Raw genomic sequence first — 13667 nt, 5'->3', positions numbered from 1 at the left:
GGAGCTGAAAGGAAGTGAATATTACCTCTTCAGAAAGGAAAAAATGCATACACTCATACACACAAAATAAAAGTTAAATCTAAATATTAATCCTTAGAAAAAGTACAGACTTCTGATGTCATCATTATGTCTCATTAAAGTTTCAAACATGAGAGATACATGGTTGTAATTAATTAATAGTCTTGTGTCCTGAAATAATATTTAATTGGATAACCCTATTTGCTCAAAAGCATAAATATTGAGGATTTCCTCTGATAGATGGGGTTAATTTGCTGATCCCTCTGCCCCCCCCACACACTCATATAAGAAGAGGAATAAATGAAATAGCACATTGTATTTCTTATTTAAGCCAAGGATGCTTGGCTAAACTAAAATTATGAGCACGTGTAGCTTTAAGAAACAATGGTTCTCCCACAGGAGACTTGAAGAATAAAATGAAGAAGGAATAGAATACCCAGGGGCTGCTTGGTCTACACAGAGGCAAGACCAATGCTGTATCTTTCCCTTGTCAGATGATCTGCTCTGGTTTCTAGATCCTTCCTTTTCATAGTTCTGTGTTTTCTTTAGTTTTGTAATAATTTCTTTTATTCAATGGAAATGTTTCTCCTTATTATCCTATCTTTCAAATAATTTAAGTGTCTTTGGAAAAAATAATGTTTTTATTGTCCCACAAAAGACAGGGCATCCAAAGCTGTAGTATAAGACTGGTAAGAATTTTGAACACTTGAACTAGCTTAGGCACATTTCTGGCTAGCTCTTTTAGCTTAAACTAACCTGTTTCTTTTTGTCTACCTTTTGCTTTAGGGCTTATTACATTTCTTATTTTTGTATGTCTTACTTTCCCTGCTTCTCTATGTCTGGATAGCTGATGTCTGCCTGGTCTCTTGCCATGGACATGTGCCCCCATATCTTGTTCTTCTCTTCTCCTAGATTTCTTCTCCTTTTTTATTCTCATGCCTGCCAGCCCCACCCATTTTTTCTCCTGCCTACCTATTGGCTGTTAGCTTTTTATTACATCAATCAGGTGCCTTAGGCAGGCAAAGTAAAACAGATGCAATACATCTTTACATAATTAAACAAATGTAGCAGATACACCCTGCAGCATAAACAAATGTAACATACCTTTGCCTAATTAAAATAATATTCCACAACAATTGTTATGACAGGAAGCATCACATTATGCATACAGACCTGGTGCTGGAGAAGGAGCTAGGAGTTCTACATCCAGTTAGGCAGGCAGCAGGAGGAGAACTGGCTTGAGCATCTGAGACCTTAAAGCTCATCACCTAGTGACATACTTCCTCCAACAAGGCCAAACTTCCTAATAGTGCTACTCCCTATGGACCAAGCATTCAAACACATTAGTCTATGGGGGCCATTCCTATCATACAACCACATTCCACTCTCTGATCCTCATAGGCTTTTAGGCATATCCCAGTGCAAAACTGCATTCATTCCAACTTCAAAATTTCCATAGTCTATCACAGTCTCAAACTTGTTTCAAAGTCCAAAGTCTCTTCTGAGACTCATGTAATCTCTTAAGTGTAACCCCCTGTAAAATCAAAATGAAAAAGCAGATCACATATTTCCAGCAACTAATGTCATGGGATATACATTGCCATTCTAAAATGGAGGGAGGGGAGGATATTGAGGAAATACTAGACCAAAGAAAGACCAAAAACAAACAAACAACAACAAACAAACAAACAGCTGGGCAATCCCCGAAATGCCAAACTTTTTCTGATGTCAAAACTCTTCAAATCTCTAACTCTTTTCAGCTTTGTTGACTGCAATACACTTCTTTCACTTGAAATAGCTCCACCCCGTTAGCAAATTTCCTTAGCAGGTATCCCATGACTCTGACATCTCCAACATCTTGGAGTCTCCAAGGCAATATGGGCTTCACCTTCAGATCTTTACAATATAGCCGCTTGAGGCCTCCATTCAGGGGCATCCCTGACACATTCCTGGCCTCAGCTGCTTTCCTTGGCCGTGGAGGTAATTTGATAACCCTTTTGTTGTATTCTTGACTCTAAAGCCAGAAACAAATGCCTGAAGCTTCCAAGTTCTGCTGCTTGCTAGATTGGAACATGCCCCCCTTGTTCAATTACATCTTCACCAGCTTTCTATTTTCAATGGTTTCATGCACTGAATAAGCTTGGCTGTTCTGGAACTCACTCTGTAGAACAAGCTGGCCTTGAACTTAGACATCCATTTGCCTCTGTTTCCTGAATGCTGGGAGACCACCATGCCTGGACACCACCATGCCGGGACCTAGACTATTCTTTAATCCCTTTTCCCAATTTGGAAGCTTAGTCCAGTGGGGTCTTGTCCTGAGGTCACCATTCCCTTTATTCCTTTTGATATCATATCACACTTTAAAAAAAATCCTTTTAGCTACTAGAATTCAGGACTTAGCTCCATACCTCTTCCTGGTACTACTTTTCTCCTTGAACTCCCTTTCATTATAGATCTTCATAAGAGTGAACACTAATAACCATATGACAGAGTGAATACTTGGCTGTTTTGAGATTTCTTCAGCCAACAGAGTTAATTCAAAATTCTTCACTTTAGCCTCAGGCAAACATTTTGGACAAGGGCAAAAAATCAGTTGGATTCTTCATCAAAATATCTCTAGAATTATCTCTAGGCAACATATTATTATTATTGTCCTCTAAAACCCCTTGAGCTAGGCCCCCACAGTTCAAAGTAGCCTCAGCACCACAGTCTTCCATTTTCCTACTATAAGACCCATTAATCCCACTTAAAGAGTTCAAATGATTTTCTAATCCAAAGTCCAAAGTTCACATTCCTCCAAACAAAAGCATGGCCAGGCCTATCATAGCAGTAGCCTAGTCCTTGGTCTTGACTTTTGTCTTAGTTAGAATTTCTATTGCTGTGAACAGACAACATGACCATGGAAACTCTTGTAAAGGAAAATATTCAACTGGGGCTGTCTTACAGTTTCAGAGTTTTATTCCATTTTTTTCATTACAGGAAGCATCACAGTATCCAGGTCAACATGGTGATGGAGAAGAAACTGAGAGTTCTACATCCAGATTGACTGGCAGCAGGAAGAGAACTGGTTTGAGCTTCTCAGACCTGAAAACCCATTCCCTAGTGACAAACCTCCTCCAACAAGGCCATGCCTGTTACTATAAATCTTTCCACCACCCGCTTGAGTTCTGCCTGCCACATGGATGGACAAAATAATACAGAGACTTATATTAGGTACAAATTCTGCTTGGCCAATGACTAGGATTTCTCATCTGCTAGCTCAGTCTTAATTATCATAAATCTATATATTTTATAAGACTTATCTTATTGGACACCTTCTGTTGGCGTCCTCATCCGCCGTATCACATGGAGAGCAGGAGGAAGAGCGAAGGGGAAAAGGGGGCTACTTCCTACTTTCCTTGCTTAAATATGAGTCTCCTTGCTATGTCACTTCCTGCCTCGATCACCACTTCTTTACTACATTTCCCAGAATCCTCCTTGACTCCTAGTCCCGTCTAACTTGCTGCCTCATTGGCCAAACAGTACTTTATTTAACAGTCAATAAGATGAACATACACAGAAGTACATTTCCCATCACATACCTACTTCAAATAGGCCACACCTCCTAATTAGTATCACTCCCTATGGGCCAAACATTCAAACACATGAGCCTATTCAAACCACCACATTGGCTATTATTACAGGTATCATTTTTGCACTGGTACACTAAAAACATATTTATGGGAGGATGGCCAAAGAAATGTTTCAACAACAACAGCAACAATAACAACAACAACAACAGAAATATACAAGGCATTAGATACATCTTCAGTGAAGCATGGAGTCCTCTGTTAGGGTTATGTTTGCTTCTCACTTGTTAAGGACATTTAATTCACAAAACATCAAGCATGTGTAAATGGGAGGAGATGGCATGTTTTCTAGCTGTGTTCTTGCTGAGGTATATACTTATCACCTGCTGTAGTTTTATAATTAAAACTGCCCCTCGGTTGAATTTGAATGAGCACTTGTAGAATTTTTGACAATCCTCAAAGTTCCACAGTGTAACCCACTTTGGATGAGTTAGTGGGTTACACTTTGGCTCTTGTTTCATTGGTAATTCTGAATGATTAATAGAAAGTTGAGACATTTTCATTTCTTTGACTTCCTCACAACTGAGAATATGAACTACATTTTTAAGCTTAACTATGTTCACCTTAGAGGGAGATCACTGATTTCCTTTTCCCATAAATTATGCATTATTACTTTATTTCTAACTCTGAAATCACAGTTCCTAAAATCAAAAATACAAGGTCATCAATCACTACCATGAATTACAAACAAAAGGTCACTAAATCAAATCTCTTATTATCAAGATGAAGTAATTGACAAGCAATGCTCTCATTAATCTTAACACATGCCCACTGTTTTGGTTAAATATTCTCAGAAGTAGATTCTATGCATGCCTGGCATGTAGATGAACTAGAGACTAGAAGTAAAGGAATAAAAAAGGTTATATGCAGAATTTACTGAGTTTCTACTCTTTGTCTTGCATGAATGCCCCTTTCTGTCTTATGGGATAGAGCCTAGCTAAACTTTGTTCCTGATTTACACACGAACATAATTTTAAATTCAAGTCATCTAATTTTGCCTAGTTGAATACTGATGGCATTAATCAGCTCTTTAGAATGTGCCACTGGAAATACTTAGAGAAAAGTTTTTCCCATATACTTATCTTGAATATCTGCACCTGAATTTTAGCCTCAATAAACAGTAAGATTTAGGCAAGGGTGTTCAGGAATAGCTTTTCACAGACTTATGTTGTATCCACGTTTAAACTGGCATACAATTATGCTTTCAGATGTTTCACTGCTGCTTGCTTTCTGAGAGAGCAGTTTGCATAGAAAGGACTCAGTGAATATTACATTGGCTAACCTTCTTGCTTTTATGCTCTTAAAGGCACTATTAATTCATCTATGTTAAGGTGTGTTATAGTACACCCATAATGCCAATATTTCAGGAGCTGAAGCTGGAAACTAAGAAATTTTAGGTCACCTTCAGCCACATAAAGACTTCTAGGACAGCCTAAGATACAAGAAAACCTGTCTCAAACTAGCATTAGTCACACACACACACACAAAAAATAGCTCCTAAGTGTTTCTACACTCTATAGTTTCACTTTTGCAAGCCTTCCAATGGCTGTAGTTAATGACCCTTTAATAATATTTTTAATACAAAAATTGATAAATATTTTTCCACTAGTATACAACAAGTTTTAAAGGGATACTGTTGTGAAGATGTTCTCTGAGGAAACAAAAAACAAACATCTACTCACCCCAGTTAAGGTTCTAACAGCACACTAAATAGATGCTATCAAAGTTCTCCCTGTTGGGCTTATTTACACAGCATGGATGGATGACAGGGGTACTTACAGGAATTTGGGTGATTCCAAAGCAGTCAAAGCATCCAAAAGTCTCACCCAAATAAAGATGATTACTTCCCCATCACTACGTAGATGATATCCCCTTCAATTAGTCTTCTACTCTCTATTATAAATGCTAGCACTTCCTGAGACCACAGAACTGTGTATAGATAGGCAGAATTACATACATCTAGAAGAAGGTAAAGGCAAAAGTGGCTGAGACTTCAGGAAAGGGTCTTGTGACCCTCTCTATCCTCCCCTAGTGTAGTTGTCCCGACCCTTGGGACAGCAACCTAGAGCAAGAAGTCCAGGGAGGGGAATGGGGACAAGAGACTCAAGAGAATGACCACAAGACAGGATTCTGATCAAGTGGCAAATTTTAGTTTTTCCATGGTATCTTATATAGTCAGTAGTATGGGGTAAAGAGGAGAGGGAGAAAAGGCCAAGATCCAGGTGTTAGTTTAAGCAGGATGTTAGAAAACTATAGAAAGAGGATGGTGGCAGAGTGAAGAGTTCATGGATGGTGGGGAGAGTTACCTAGGTGAGTGGTGGGAAGAAGGAGGTTGCTTAAGTAAGTGGGCTTGTGGTTGGAACAAAGGATTGACGTCTGGGTCATGTTCTTCCTTCTGAGTGCTCATGCTTCTAGAAGCCATTTATAATCAAAAGGCAGTTCTATAACTATGTGGCTTGCCAAGTTTGGCCTAAAGGTTCATGCAAAGCTGTATGGTTCCCAACACCCTAGTATGAAGAAATGTCAACAAGCCCAATTGTGAGAGTCCCTTGTAAGTAATCACAACTAATTCTGATGAAAATGACAATGGTGGTGATTCCAAGAAGACAGCTTTGCAACAGATGCTAAAATCAAGATGCTGTGGAAATAGTTAGAACTTATAACACTATCATGTATGTAGATTACTTCAAAGTACTTTCATCTTCAGAACTGAATAGAAGATAAAAGTATTGTAAAATAATGTCTATTCATTTGATAAAAATATTCCCATTCAATATGTTTCATGTAATTTACTGGCCACGTGAGTAGTCATCTCTCCACAAGGATTATACCCTTGACATCACCCAAAGATAGGCCTTTTGAAATCTCCAGATAGAGTCTTATATACATGGGGCACAGAATCTGATTTGATCCAAACTACAGTTTCTCAACAGCACTATAGTAGATGATAGTTTTCTATGGGAAAACTTGGGTGAAGTAGTTATTGTGAGATGTTTAAGGAGCATAGTGTGGAAAGAGGCACAAAAGGAACCCTCCAGGTTCTGCCTTGGCAGTATTGAATGAGTTATGGCAGGATTTATGGATATGACTATTGGGCTTGCTGAATCTAATAACTTGAGTCACTTCTCTGATGACTGAATCCTACAGTAGAGGAAATCCCTAACACATATAATATTGACTAGTCATTTTTTGAGTCACAATCCCCTAGAGATACCTTTAGTTTGGAAACTACTGGGGCACAGGCTTTTCTATCACTTACGGTTGTGCCATGAGAACTCAGTATATTGCTGGCTTTAGTGAGAAGGAAATAAATGAGCTATTCCCTGAGTATTATGTGAACAACATTTTATAGACTTCTCTTAATTGGATTAGAAAATAAAACTCACCTGCTTAACTTAGAGCATGGCAATTTGATTGAATTAAATTGGTCACAAAAAAAGATCAATGAAAACCATCCATTCAAATCAATCAGTACCAATAAACAGACTGGATCTAGTTAAGGGAAATAACTGAAAAGCAATTAAAACCATGGTCAAGTTTAACCTCTCTGCTGATTCACTGGGAGTTTCAATATCTAGTAACATACATTGAGAAAAAAAGCAAACAGTTGAATCATGTGTGTCTTTGAGACAATGGTGCCTTACCCTGCTTCTAAAATTATCAAAAGCAGATTGCTGTTTCTCTAGATGCTGTGGCAAATATGTTCAGGAAGAGAAATAAACAGAAAAATAACAAAGTACAATTATACATGGGACATTTGTTAATTTTATAGGAACCTTATAATTAGTCTAAAGAATAAGTATCAATCCCACTTATGACAATGAAATTGTTGAAGTCATCTTATCAATGAATTAATTACTAAAAATTATCTAATATGGATAGGCACATTTGAGGTGTACACTGGGCCACTGTCAAAATTTTGTAAGTTACATATGTGTTCCACTCTATCAGAGTAATACTTCAAGTGTGCATACTGGAAGTGACTATTCCTCCTTCCTATGGCTGGGTTTTCAGTGGTATAACACAGATTTTGACAGTGTAGTTAATGATATAAGCCTCAGACATAAATAGGACAAATCAAGGCAAGCAATACAGTTTACTTGTGTTAACACCAGCCTCAACCAGTTCATATTATCAGATTTGAATTCTTGTACAGGCAAGCATTTTTTTCCTTAAAACAGATCAGATTATTTATCTAAATTTGCATTTGTCAATTGTCAGCTGTATTGCCATTGTGAAAATCTTCTCTGAGTTGAAAACTGAGAGAATAGGGCAAACTGAGAACCCCTAGCAGTACCTGGAAGAGTTGGGAACCTTGTTAGGCCCACTATGTCTGGTGGCAGAAGACAATCTGCAGAGCCCCATACCAACACTGCCAGCTTCCCCTGCCATACACCTGCTTCCTTCTAGTTCCCATGTGTCTATCCTCCTGGAACACAGCATGGTTTCTTTCCTAAAGATATCTAGCTCCCCAGAAGCCCACATCTTTGCCAACAACCATAAAGGCCAATCCAGCTGCTCCTCCAAACATCAGGGGCAACATTTGCCTGTGTCTGAGCAAGGCTCTAGCTGTGGGAGAAGCAGAACTCCCCAGCAGTCTGTACAGCTGTTTGCTTGTCATATTCTCAGTCCCCAAGATGAAATTCAGACCTTCAAGAATCAGTCTTGGGACTGAAGAAAACAAACACTAATCAAAGCTGTATCTTTCAAAGGCAGAAATACCAAACTAAAATTTCTTATCAGGGAAAAAAAGACAACCAGGAAATGAAGATCAGAGAATTAAGAGCCTGAAGCATTTTCAAAGAGCATCACCATGTTCTACTGCTGTCCGTAAGGAACTTTCCAGATATGGAGAAAATAATTCACATTTGTGGACAGGCTGTTGTATGACTGATGGGCTCTCTCCCTAGAACCTCTTCTACCCTAACCACTACATAGTTACTGCCCTTCACCTTTGCTATTTACTAGAATGTACATATGGACATTTTAAAAGTAAAAATGGAAGTCTATATTGTCAGCCAGCTGCTGCACTGGAAACCTGCCTAAATAATGCGGCCAGATCCTCACAGGCTTTGTCTTTTATGCACAAAATCATATCCTGGCTAACATATTTTAGTTAGTTAGCAAGAATGGTTAGCAAGAAGTAGAACTACAGAAGCCAAAAACCAAAGTAAGTGCATTTGGGGACTTTTCTGGATCCTGGAACTATGGACCATGTCTGTGATGGATTAGGTCTTTTTTCCCCCTTTGCAGGTGCTGGGTCTATACAGTGGGTTTCAAGGTAAAAATGGTGCCTCTAACATAGAGTCATTTGTGCTAAAGTCTGGAGGCCTTTTATACTGTAACATCCCAGGCTTAGAGATTAACTGTGAGATATTTGTTCTGCTAAAACACAACTTTCTCCTGTTATATAAATAATAGCAATTAATAATAATAGATCTTGCTCATCATATTAACATTATGTGTTAGCTTGTTTTGACATTTCATTGGAGAGGTGGGTGCCTCAATTGAGAAAATGCCTCTGTAAGATCTGGCTGTATGCAAGCCTAATTAATGATAGATGTTGGAGGGCCCAGGCCATTGTGGGTGGGACCATTCCTGGGCTAGTGATTCTAAGAAAGCAGAATGAACAAGCTATGGGGTGGAAACCAGTAAGCAGCACTCCCACATGGCCTCTGCATCAGTCCTTGCCTCCAGGTCCCTACCTGGTTTGAGGCACTGTCCTGATTTCCCTAGATAATTAACAAAGACATGGAAGTGTAATCCAAATAAACCCTATCCTATCCAAGTTGCTTTTGGTCATGGTGTTCCATCACATTAATAGCAACTCTGGCTAGGACATACAACTTGTAATATATTAATAATTTAATGCATATAAGCTTCATATTAATATCCGAGAAGATAAACTAGGCACTACTCACTTATTCTATTCCTCAGCCCCAGATAGAAATTCATTCATATGAAATCACACAATATCATACTATAAATAACGAGATTAAGGTTTGCTTACAACTGTATATACTAAGTGTGACATCTATAGAAGAAGGTAGGAAATAAGATAAGAAAATTTCCCCTTTTCACTCTTTTTTTTCATTCATTTATTTAACTCATAAATAAAGTCACGCACAATTATGATATACAATACAGTATGTTCACAATGGCATGGCTAAATTAAACCAATTAACATGTTATATCACACATATTCATCATTTTTTGAGAACACTTAAAGTATACTATCTCACAACTTTTAAAATATACCATATTGTTATCAACCATACTTATCATGCTCTCGGTAGACCTCAAGACTTCACAGAGTCCACGCCTCTTGTCCAACTGCAGTTTTATATCCTTAAACCAATCATTTCCCCATTGTTAAAAGACCCACATTGAAGCCTAATAGCCACAATTCTGCTCTCTGTTCCCATAAGTTCATCATTTCTAGGTTACACATAAAATTGAAATTGTGTGACATTTGTCTTCCAGTGTGTCACTTATTTTTTTTTTTGGCAAGCATATAACTTTACTACTTACTAAAGATGAAATCAAATTTGCATGCACAGGTGAGCACTCTCTGAAACAACTTGGATTCATCACATATTAGAGTTTCAATTAATATATATATATATATATATATGTATTTATATAAAAAGAGCAATAATGGCAATATGTTATGCATCAATAGCAGCAAAAGCTTTTCCAGGTTCTGCAGTCATTTGAACAAAATTGTAGAGATATCCAGCACACTCCAATTAAAAAACAAAGAACAAAAAACAAAACAAAAACAAAACAAAAAACCAACAACAACAACAAAAAAAAGTAAAAAAAAAAAAAAAAATCCCAGAAAACAGCACAGTTCTGTTACTTTTGTGGTACTTGGCACCATTTTTTTAAATTAGCTTCTCAGTCATCATCTGGGAGGAAACCATTCTGAGCAACATCAATTAAAATAGCTCTGATAAAGCATAGTCACTACTATGTATCATAAAGCAGGTCCACATATGAGTGAGTACATATCATGTTTGTCTTTTTGTGATTGGGTTACCTCGCTCAGAATGGTTTCTTCGAGTTCCATCCATTTTCCTGCAAATTTCAAGATTCCATTGTTTTTTTTTTCTGCTGAGTAGTACACCATTGTGTAAATATACCACATTTTCTCTATCCATTCTTCGGTTGAGGGGCATCTAGGCTGCTTCCAGTTTCTGGCTATTACAAATAATGCTGCTATGAACATGGTTGAACATATGTCCTTGTTATATGAATGTGCTTCTTTTGGGTATATGCCTAGGAGTGGAATTGCTGGATCTTGTGGTAGACTCATTCCCATTTTCTTGAGGAGTCGCCATACTGATTTCCACAGTGGCCGTACAAGTTGGCACTCCCACCAGCAGTGGAGGAGTGTTCCTGTTTCTCCACATCCTCTCCAGCATAAACTGTCATTGGTATTTTTGATTTTAGCCATTTTGACAGGAGTAAGATGGTATCTCAGATTTGTTTTGATTTGCATTTCCCTGATGACTAAGGATGTTGAACACTTTCTCATGTGTCTTTCAGCCATTTTAGATTCATCTATTGAGAATTGTCTATTTAGTTCTGTATCCCACTTTTTAATTGGATTGTTGGTGTTTGGGGGACTAGCTTCTTGAGTTCTTTGTATATTTTGGAGATCAGCCCTCTGTCAGATGTGGGGTTGGTGAATATCTTTTCCTAGTCTGTGGGCTGCCATTTTGTCTTGCTGACTGTCTCCTTTGTCTTACAGAAGCTTCTCAGTTTCAGGAGGTCCCATTTATCAATTGTTGAACTCAGTGTCCATGCTACTGGTGTAATGTTCAGGAAGCAGTCTCCTGTACCGATTAATTTGAAGGTATTTCCCACTTTGTCTTCTAATAGGTTCAGTGTAGCTGGATTTATGTTGAGGTCTTTGATCCATTTTGACTTAAGTTTTGTGCAAGGCGATAGGCTTGGGTCTAACTGCAGTCTTCTACATGTCTGCAACCAGTTATGCCAGCATCATTTGTTGAAGATGTTCTCTTTGTTCCATCATATAAATTTGGATTGTTTGTCAAAAATCAGGTGTTCATAGGTGTGTGGGGTAATATTAGTGTGAGTCTGAGGTCCAGTATTCTACCAGAGAGCAGTCTAATAAGACTGAGATAATTTAAGTCTTCACATGCCTAAAGTAATTGTGTTATTTAATATAAAAATAAAACATTTAAAAGGGAATATAAATACAATATGAAATAGGATTAGTTGTTATAGATTGAAACCTTGTAACTCTCCAACAAACATATTTCAAAGGTCTACTCTCTAGTGTTTAATTGAAGATGATGCCTATAGGGAAGTAGTTAAAGCTAAATGATGGCCCTGAACCCACAGGTCTTGTATTGTTGCAAGAAGGGACATAAGAGAGAATCATCCCCATTTTAAACACACACACACACACACACACACACACACACACACACACACACAACACAGCAACTCAGGAACAAAGTGAAACAACAGCTGTTTTGCAACAAAAGGGGAGGTGCTCACCAGACATGATCCCTGATGCCACCTTGATCTGAAACTTCCTAATATACAGCAACTTGAGAAAATGAGTTTATATATATTGTTTAAGGTCTCCAGTTTGTGATGGGTGCCTGAGTAGAATAAGAAAATAGAGTGATTGTTCAATACAAGTCAAAATGTATGGTCATCCAACATGTATATAACACTAAATTGCAGTCAGAACCCTGTTAAAATGTTCATTAAAACATGATTTGAAGAAAGCTATCAGCATTAAATGTACCGATGAGACTATATTTTAACTGGGTAAAAAGGAGAAACACAATCTATAGTAAAATATAATTTATGTGAATTTTAAAATACTGAGAGACTCATTAAAAATCTATCAACTATGTACATGCTTACACACCCCCCTCTCTCCCTCCCTCCTTCCCTTCTTCCCTCCCTTCCTCCCTCAATCCCTCTTTCACTCTCTCTCTCTCTCTCTCTCTCTCTCTCTCTCTCTCTCTCTCCCCTCTCTCTTTCTCTCTCTCACACACACCTTAGGTTACAACCACACATCTGACAGAGGGCTAATCACCAAAATATACAATGAACTCAAGAAGCTAGCCACCAAAACACCAAACAATGCAATTAAAAAGTGGAGAGCAGAACTAGATAATTCTAAACAGAGGAGTCTAAAATGGCTGAAAGACAATTGAGAAAGTGCTCAACATCCTTAGCCATGAGGGAAATGCAGCTCAAAACCACTCTGAGATACCATCTTACTCCTATCAGAATGGCTAAAATCAATAACACCAATGACACTCTAAGCTGGAGAAGATGTGGAGAAAGAGGAACACTCCTCCATTTCTGGTGGGTGTGCAAACTTGTACAGCCACTTTGGAAATCGGTATGGTGGTTTCTCAGGAAAATGGGAATCAATCTACCTCCAGATCCAGCAATTCTTCTATTGGGCATATACCCAAAGGATGCACATTCATACAATAAGGACATATGTTCAGCTATGCTCTTAGCAGCATTATTTGTAATAGCAAGAACCTGGAAGCAACCTATATACCCCTCAACTGAAGAATGGACAGAGAGAATGTGGTATATTTACACAATGGATACTACTCAGCAGAAAAAAAAAAAAAACAATGGAATCTTGAAATTTGCAGGTAAATGGATGGAACTAGAAGAAACCATTCTGAGTGTGGTAATCAATCACAAAAAGATAAACATAGCATGTACTCACTCATATATGATTTTTAGACATAGAGCAAAGGATTGCCAGTCTACAATCCACACTGCCAGAGGAGCTAGGAAACAAGGAGGACACCAAGACAAGATTGCATAGTACCTCGAAGAAGGTGAGGGGGACAAGAACCCCTGAACAAATTGGGATCATGGGAGTGGAGAGGAAGGGAGGTGGGAAGGGAAGGATTGGCGGGGAGGGGGGAGAACAAGAGGACTGAGAAGGGGAGGAATAGAGGAGGGCAAGAAAGGAGATGCCTTGATAGAGGGAGACAGTAC

General features: G+C 38.3%; 1 long non-coding RNA gene across 5 annotated transcripts in view; it reads right to left on the bottom strand.

Moving 5' to 3' along the window:
• LOC113833818 overlaps positions 1–13667 on the bottom strand; it is a 290919-nt gene that overhangs the window by 205079 nt on the left and 72173 nt on the right. For 3 of the 5 annotated variants that reach the window (XR_004768845.1, XR_004768847.1, XR_004768848.1), the window contains exon 2: positions 12180–12286. The exons of the other annotated variants lie outside the window; for them this stretch is intronic. This is a non-coding gene — a long non-coding RNA (uncharacterized LOC113833818). The remainder of the gene's footprint in view (positions 1–12179; positions 12287–13667) is intronic. 5 annotated transcript variants of the gene reach the window in all.

Source organism: Cricetulus griseus, chromosome 2, assembly GCF_003668045.3.
Source record: "Cricetulus griseus strain 17A/GY chromosome 2, alternate assembly CriGri-PICRH-1.0, whole genome shotgun sequence".
Classification (NCBI taxonomy): Eukaryota; Metazoa; Chordata; class Mammalia; order Rodentia; family Cricetidae; genus Cricetulus; species Cricetulus griseus.
The sequence above is the reverse complement of the archived record's forward strand: the minus strand, read 5'-3'. Positions and strand labels throughout refer to the sequence as shown.